We start from the raw sequence: 8,907 nt of genomic DNA, 5'->3' as shown, positions 1-8,907 counted from the left end.
TTCATGCGTTTATCAAATTGTATCTTATATCTTGGGTATCCTAAGTTTTGGGCTAATATCCACTTATCAATGAATACATATTGTGTGAGATCTTTTGTGATTGTGTTACTTCACTCAAGATGATGCCCTCCAGGTCCATCCATTTGGCTAGGAATTTCATAAATTCATTCTTTTTAATAGCTGAGTAGTACTCCATTGTGTAAATGTACCATAATTTCTGTATCCATTCCTCTGTTGAGGGACATCTGGGTTCTTTCCAGCTTCTGGCTATTATAAATAGGGCTGCTATGAACATAGTGGAGCATGTGTCCTTTTTACCGGTTGGGACATCTTCTGGATATATGCCCAGGAGAGGTATTGCTGGATCCTCCGGTAGTACTATGTCCAATATTCTGAGGAACCGCCAGACTGATTTCCAGAGTGGTTGTACAAGCTTGCAATCCCACCAACAATGGAGGAGTGTTCCACTTTCTCCACATCCTCGCCAGCATCTGCTGTCACCTGAATTTTTGATCTTAGCCATTCTGACTGGTGTGAGGTGGAATCTCAGGGTTGTTTTGATTTGCATTTCCCTGATGATTAAGGATGTTGAACATTTTTTCAGGTGCTTCTCTGCCATTCGGTATTCCTCAGGTGAGAATTCTTTGTTCAGTTCTGAGCCCCATTTTTTAATGGGGTTATTTGACTTTCTGGAGTCCACCTTCTTGAGTTCTTTATATATATTGGATGTTAGTCCCTTATCTGATTTAGGATAGGTGAAGATCCTTTCCCAATCTGTTGGTGGTTTTTTTGTCTTATTGATGGTGTCTTTAGCCTTGCAGAAGCTTTGTAGTTTCATGAGGTCCCACTTGTCAATTCTCGATCTTACAGCACAAGCCATTACTGTTCTATTCAGGAATTTTTCCCCTGTGCCCATATCTTCAAGGCTTTTCCCCACTTTCTCCTCTATAAGTTTCAGTGTCTCTGGTTTTATGTGAAGTTCCTTGATCCACTTAGACTTGACCTTAGTACAAGGAGATAGGAATGGATCGATTCGCATTCTTCTACATGTTAACAACCAGTTGTGCCAGCACCATTTGTTGAAAATGCTGTCTTTCTTCCACTGGATGTTTTTAGCTCCCTTGTCGAAGATCAAGTGACCATAGGTGTGTGGATTCATTTCTGGGTCTTCAATTCTATTCCATTGGTCTATTTGTCTGTCACTATACCAGTACCATGCAGTTTTTATCACAATTGCTCTGTAGTAGAGCTTTAGGTCCGGCATGGTGATTCCACCAGAGGTTCTTTTATCCTTGAGGAGAGTTTTTGCTATCCTAGGTTTTTTGTTATTCCAGATGAATTTGCAGATTGCACTTTCTAATTCGTTGAAGAATTGATTTGGAATTTTGATGGGGATTGCATTGAATCTGTAGATTGCTTTTGGCAAGATAGCCATTTTTACAATGTTGATCCTGCCAATCCATGAGCATGGGAGATCTTTCCATCTTCTGAGATCTTCTATAATTTCTTTCTTCAGAGACTTGAAGTTTTTATTATACAGATCTTTCACTTCCTTAGTTAGAGTCACGCCAAGATATTTTATATTATTTGTGACTATTGAGAAGGGTGTTGTTTCCCTAATTTCTTTCTCAGCCTGTTTATTCTTTGTGTAGAGAAAGGCCATTGATTTGTTTGAGTTAATTTTATATCCAGCTACTTCACCGAAGCTGTTTATCAGGCTTAGGAGTTCTCTGGTGGAATTTTTAGGGTCACTTATATATACTATCATATCATCTGCAAAAAGTGATATTTTGACTTCATCTTTTCCAATTTGTATCCCTTTGATCTCCTTTTGTTGTCGAATTGCTCTGGCTAGGACTTCAAGTACAATGTTGAATAGGTATGGAGAAAGTGGACAGCCTTGTCTAGTCCCTGATTTTAGAGGGATGGCTTCAAGCTTCTCACCATTTACTTTGATGTTGGCTACTGGTTTGCTGTAGATTGCTTTTATCATGTTTAGGTATGGGCCTTGAATTCCTGATCTTTCCAAGACTTTTATCATGAATGGGTGTTGGATCTTGTCAAATGCTTTTTCCGCATCTAAGGAGATGACCATGTGGTTTTTGTCTTTGAGTTTGTTTATATACTGGATTACGTTGATGGATTTCCGTATATTGAACCATCCCTGCATCCCTGGGATGAAACCTACTTGGTCAGGATGGATGATTGTTTTGATGTGTTCTTGGATTCGGTTAGCAAGAACTTTATTGAGGATTTTTGCATCAATATTCATAAGGGATATTGGTCTGAAGTTTTCTATCTTTGTTGGGTCTTTTTGTGGTTTAGGTATCAGAGTAATTGTGGCTTCATAGAATGAGTTGGGTAGAGTACCTTCTGTTTCTATTTTGTGGAATAGTTTGTGAAGAACTGGGATTAGATCTTCTTTGAAGGTCTGATAGAACTCTGCACTAAACCCATCTGGTCCTGGGCTTTTTTTAGTTGGGAGACTATTAATGACTGCTTCTATTTCTTTGGGGGATATAGGGCTGTTTAGATCATTAACCTGATCTTGATTCAGCTTTGGTACCTGGTATCTGTCTAGGAACTTGTCCATTTCATCCAGGTTCTCCAGTTTTGTTGAGTATAGCCTTTGGTAGAAGGATCTGATGGTGTTTTGGATGTCTTCAGGATCTGTTGTTATGTCTCCTTTTTCATTTCTGATTTTGTTAATTAGGATGCTTTCCCTGTGCCCTCTAGTGAGTCTGGCTAAGGGTTTATCTATCTTGTTGATTTTCTCAAAGAACCAGCTCCTTGATTGGTTGATTCTTTGAATAGTTTTTCTTGTTTCCACTTGGTTGATTTCACCCCTGAGTTTGATTATTTCCTGCCGTCTACTCCTCTTGGGTGAATTTGCTTCCTTTTGTTCTAGTGCTTTTAGGTGTGTTGTCAAGCTGCTAATGTGTGCTCTCTCTAGTTTCCTTTTGGAGGCACTCAGAGCTATGAGTTTTCCTCTTAAAAATGCTTTCATTGCGTCCCATAAGTTTGGGTATGTTGTGGCTTCATTTTCATTGAACTCTAAAAAGTCCTTAATTTCTTTCTTTATTCCTTCCTTGACCAAGGTATCATTGAGAAGAGTGTTGTTCAGTTTCCACGTGAAGGTTGGCTTTCTATTATTTATTTTGTTATTGAAGATCAGCCTTAGTCCATGGTGATCTGATAGGATGCATGGGACAATTTCAATATTTTTATATCTGTTGAGGCCTGTTTTGTGACCAATTATGTGGTCAATTTTGGAGAAGGTACCATGAGGTGCTGAGAAGAAGGTATATCCTTTTGTTTTAGGATAGAATGTTCTGTAGATATCTGCCAGATCCATTTGATTCATAATTTCTGTTAGTTTCACTGTGTCCCTGTTTAGTTTCTGTTTCCATGATCTGTCCATTGGTGAAAGTGGTGTGTTGAAGTCTCCCACTATTATTGTATGAGGTGCAATGTGTGCTTTGAGCTTTACTAAAGTTTCTTTAATGAATGTGGCTGCCTTTGTATTTGGAGCATAGATATTCAGGATTGATAGTTCCTCTTGGAGGATTTTACCTTTGATGAGTATGAAGTGTCCCTCCCTGTCTTTTTTAATGACTTTGGGTTGGAAGTCAATCTTATCAGATATTAGAATGGCTACTCCAGCTTGTTTCTTCATGCCATTTGCTTGGAAAATTGTTTTCCAGCCTTTCATTCTGAGGTAGTGTCTATCCTTTTCTCTGAGATGAGTTTCCTGTAAGCAGCAAAATGTTGGGTCTTGTTTGTGTAGCCAGTTTGTTAGTCTATGTCTTTTTATCGGGGAGTTGAGTCCATTGATATTAAGAGATATTAAGGAAAAGTAATTGTTGTTTCCTGTTATTTTTGATGTTAAAGTTGGCATTTTGTTCTTGTGGCTGTCTTCTTTTAGGTTTGTTGAGGGATTACCTTCTTGTTGTTTCTAGGGCGTGGTTCCTGTCCTTGTATTGGTTTTTTTCTGTTATTATCCTTTGAAGGGCTGGATTCGTGGAGAGATAATGTGTGAATTTGGTTTTGTCGTGGAATACTTTGGTTTCTCCATCTATGTTAATTGAGAGTTTGGCTGGGTATAGTAGCCTGGGCTGGAATTTGTGTTCTTTTAGTGTCTGTATAACATCCGTCCAGGATCTTCTGGCTTTCATAGTCTCTGGTGAAAAGTCTGGTGTAATTCTGATAGGCTTGCCTTTATATGTTACTTGGCCTTTTTCTCTTACTGCTTTTAGTATTCTATCTTTATTTAGAGCATTTGTTGCTCTGATTATTATGTGTCGGGAGGTATTTCTTTTTTGGTCCAGTCTATTTGGAGTTCTGTAGGCTTCTTGTATGTTCATGGGCATCTCTTTCTTTAGATTTGGGAAGTTTTCTTCTATAATTTTGTTGAAGATGTTTGCTGGTCCTTTGAGTTTAAAATCTTCATTCTCATCAACTCCTATTATCCGTAGGTTTGGTCTTCTCATTATGTCCTGTATTTCTTGGATGTTTTGAGTTAGGATCTTTTTGCATTTTACATTTTCCTTGATTGTTGTGCCGATGTTCTCTATGGAATCTTCTGCACCTGAGATTCTCTCTTCCATCTCTTGTATTCTGTTGCTGATGCTCGTATCTATGGTTCCAGATTTCTTTCCTAGGGTTTCTATCTCCAGTGTAGCCTCATTTTGGGTTTTCTTTATTGTGTCTACTTCCCTTTTTAGGTCTAGTATGGTTTTGTTCATTTCCATCATCTGTTTGGATGTGTTTTCCTGTTTTTCTGTAAGGACTTCTACCTGTTTGATTATGTTATCATGTTTTTCTTTAAGGATTTGTAACTCTTTAGCAGTGTTCTCCTGCAATTCTTTAAGGGATTTTTGTGCTTCCTCTTTATTGTCTTCTGCCTTTTTATCAGTGTTCTCCTGCATTTCTTTAAGTGTGTTATTAAAGTCCTTCTTGAAGTCCTCTATCATCATCAGGAGATATGCTTTTAAATCCGTGTCTAGCTTTTCCGGTGTGTTGGGGTGCCCTGGACTGGGCGAAGTGGGGGTGCTGGGTTCTGATGATGGTGAGTGGTCTTGGTTCCTGTTAGTAAGATTATTACGTTTACCTTTCGCCATCTGGTAATCTCTGGGGTTAGTTGTTATCGTTGTCACTATTTAAAGATTGGAGCAGAAGCTGTGTTCCACTCACCAGCAGTCTCTAAATCCTGCGGCGGGGGTCGTGGGTAGCTGATGGTACCCCGGTGCTGGTCCAGCCGGAAGAGGCCTGTGGTCCTACTCAGGCCGTTTTTCTGCTTCCCTAACTAATGTAGTCTCTGGTCCCGCGTGCAATTGGATTGGAGCAGAAGCTGTGTTCCACTCTCCAGAAGTCTTAAGATCCTGTGGTGGGTGTTGTGGGTAGCTGGTGAGTGTCAGCTGACCCTGCGCCCCAGCTGCCCAGGTGCTTTTCTGACCGGAAGAGGGTTGTGGCCCTATGTAGGCCGGATTTCTCTCTCCCCAACCAGAGCAGTCTCAGGTCCCGCGTGATTGGACTGGAGCAGAAGCTGTGTTCCACTCACCAGCAGTCCCAAAATCCTGCAGCGGGGGTCTTGGGTAGCTGGCGGGTGTCAGGCAACCCTGCGCTCCCGCTACCCTGGCGCTGATCCGGCCGGGTGAGGCCTGTGGCCCTACTCAGGCCGGTTTCTGCTTCCCTAACTAATGCAGTCTCAGGTCCTGCGCAATTGGATTGGAGCAGAAGCTGTGTTCCACTCACCAGCAGTCCCAAAATCCTGCGGCGGGGGTCGTGGGTAGCTGGCGGGTGTCAGGCAACCCTGCGCTCCCGCTACCCTGGCGCTGATCCGGCCGGGTGAGGCCTGTGGCCCTACTCAGGCCGGTTTCTGCTTCCCTAACTAATGCAGTCTCAGGTCCTGCGCAATTGGATTGGAGCAGAAGCTGTGTTCCACTCACCAGCAGTCCCAAAATCCTGCGGCGGGGGTCGTGGGTAGCTGGCGGGTGTCAGGCAACCCTGCGTTCCCGCTACCCTGGCGCTGATCCGGCCGGGTGAGGCCTGTGGCCCTACTCAGGCCGGTTTCTGCTTCCCTAACTAATGCAGTCTCAGGTCCCGCGCAATTGGATTGGAGCAGAAGCTGTGTTCCACTCACCAGCAGTCCCAAAATCCTGTGGCGGGGGTCGTGGGTAGCTGGCGGGTGTCAGGCAACCCTGCGCTCCCGCTACCCAGGCGCTGATCCAGCCGGATGAGGCCTGTGGTCCTACTCAGGCCGGTTTCTGCTTCCCTAACTAATGCAGTCTCAGGTCCCGCGCAATTGGATTGGAGCAGAAGCTGTGCTCCACTCACCAGAAGTCTTAAGATCCTGTGGTGGGTGTTGTGGGTAGCTGGCGAGTGTCAGCAGACCCTGAGCCCCAGCTGCCCAGGTGCTTTTCTCGGAGTTAATCCTGTATCCAACCACTTCATTGAAGGTGTTTGTCAGCTGTAAGAGGATTTCCCTGCTGGACCTGGTGTGTGTCTGTGTGTGTGTCTGTGTATGTGTGTGGTGATATTTCTTATGTATACTATCATAATGTCTGCAGATAGTGATACTTTGGCTTCTTTTCTCCAATATGTATCCTCTGGATCTCTTTAGTTGTGTTATCACTCTAGTTAGAACTTCAAATACTATACTGAAAAGATCTGAAGAAAGTGGACAACTTTGTCTTGTTACTGATTTCAGTGGAATTGCTTTGTTTTTCTCCATTCATTTGATGTTGACTATCAGTTTGTTGTAAATTGTTTTTAATATGCTTATGTATATTCCCTGTATCCCTGATCTCTTCAAGATTTTTGTCATAAAGAGATGTTGAAGTTTATCAAAGGATTTATAACATCTAAGGATATGATATTTTCTTTCTTTGAGTTTGTTTACTTGTGGAATTTTATTGACAGATTTTCCTGTGTTGAACCATCCCTGCATCTCAGGGATGAAATCTACATGATCATGGTAATGATCTTTTTGAGGTGTTTTTTAATTCAGTTTGCAAGTATTTTATTGAATATTTTTGTGTGAATTTTCATGAAGGAAATTAGTTTATAACTCTTTCTTTGTTTAGTCTTTGTGTGGCTCCAGTTTCAGGGTGATTGTGGCCTCATAAAATGAGTTTGAACGTCTTCTATCTTGTGCTAGTTTAAATATGCTTGGTCCAGGTTATGGCATTATTAGGAAGTGTGATCTTGTTGGAGTAGATGTGGCCTTATTGGAGGAAGTATGCTACCTTGAAAGTGGGCTTTGAGACCCTTCTCCCAGGTGCCTAGAAACAGTTTTCTCTTGGTTGCCTTCAGATCTAGATGTAGAACACTCAGCTTCCTCTAGAGCACCATGTTTGCCTGGACACTGCCATATTTACTGCTATGATGATAATGAACTGAAACTGTGAAACTGAAGGTCAGCCTTAATTAAATGTTGTCTTTTATAAAAGTTGCCTTGGTCATGTGTCTCTTTACAGCTGTAAAGCCCTAACTATGAAACACTTGTTCAATTTTGTGGAATATTTTGGAGAGTATTAGTATTAACTCTTTGCAAATCTGGTAAAATTTGGCACTGAACCTGTCTGGCCCATGGCTTTTGGGGGAGGAGGGTAAGGATGGTATTTTGGAGAATTATAATGACTTCTTGTATTGCTATAAGGGTTATAGGTTTATTTAAATTCTATATGTGATCTTGTTAACTTTAGTAAGTAGCATCTATCAAAAAATTGCCCATTTCACTTAGGTATTTTTTTTTTTTTTTTTGATTTTGTGAAGTACAGGTTTTTGGAATATGACCTAATGGCTCTCTAGATTTCATTGGTTTCTGTTGTTTTTGCCCCACTTTTCATTTCTGATTTTGGTTAACTTGTATATTCTCTCTGTGTCTTTTAGTTACTTTAGAAAAGCTTTTGTTTATCTATTGATTTTCTTAAAGATCTAATTCTTTGTTTCCTTGATTCTTTGTATTGTTCTTTGTTTCTATTTTGTTGATTTCAGCCACCAGTTTGATTATGTTCTGCCATCTATTTCTCCTGGATGTGTTTGCTTCCTTTTTCTCTAGACTTTTCGGGTATGTTTTTAAGTAACATCAGATCTCTCCACTTTCTTTATGAAGGCACTTAATGCTATAAACTTTCCTCTTAGCACCACTTTCATCTTTTTTCCATAACTTTAGATTTGCTGAGCCTTAATTTTCACTGATTTCTAGGGCATCTTTAATTTCTTTATTTTGTTCTTGACATGGTAGTCACTAAGTAGATAATTATTCAGTTTCCATGAGTTTGTACACATTCTATTGTTTCTGTTGTTGTTGAAATCCAGTTTTAATCCATGTTTGTCTGATAGAATACACCGGATTATTTTAATTTTCTTGTCTGTTGAGACTTGCCTTGTGACTTTGTGGTTAATTTTGGAGAATGTTCTGTGATGTATATAAAAGGTTTATACTTTTGAGTTTGGGTGAAATGTATGTACTGTAGTAATCTGTTAGGTTTATTTACTTTATAACATCTGTTAGTTCCATTATTTCTCTGTTTAGTTTTTGTCTGGATGACTTATTCTTTGCTGAGAATAGGAAATGAAATTTCCCTCTATTAGTATATGGGGTTCAGTATGAAACTTAGGCTTTAGTAATGTTTCTTTTACAATGGAGATGTGGTTGTTTGGGCATAGATGGTTTAGAATTAAAACCTCATATTGATAAATCTTCCCTTTAATGAGCATGAAATGTCTTTCCAATCTCTTTTGATTAATTTTAGTCAGAAGTCTATTTTGTTAGACATTAAAATGCCTATGCCATCTTGTTTTCAAACCTTTTACTCTGAGTTAATGTCTATCTTTGATGTTCAATTTTTGTTTCTTTTATTCAGATGACTGATGGATCCTGTTTTTACATCTATTATGTTA

This window comes from Mus caroli, unplaced genomic scaffold (assembly GCF_978045245.1).
Source record: "Mus caroli unplaced genomic scaffold, Mus_caroli_1 scaffold_6, whole genome shotgun sequence".
Taxonomy (NCBI): domain Eukaryota; kingdom Metazoa; phylum Chordata; class Mammalia; order Rodentia; family Muridae; genus Mus; species Mus caroli.
The sequence above is the reverse complement of the archived record's forward strand: the minus strand, read 5'-3'. Positions refer to the sequence as shown.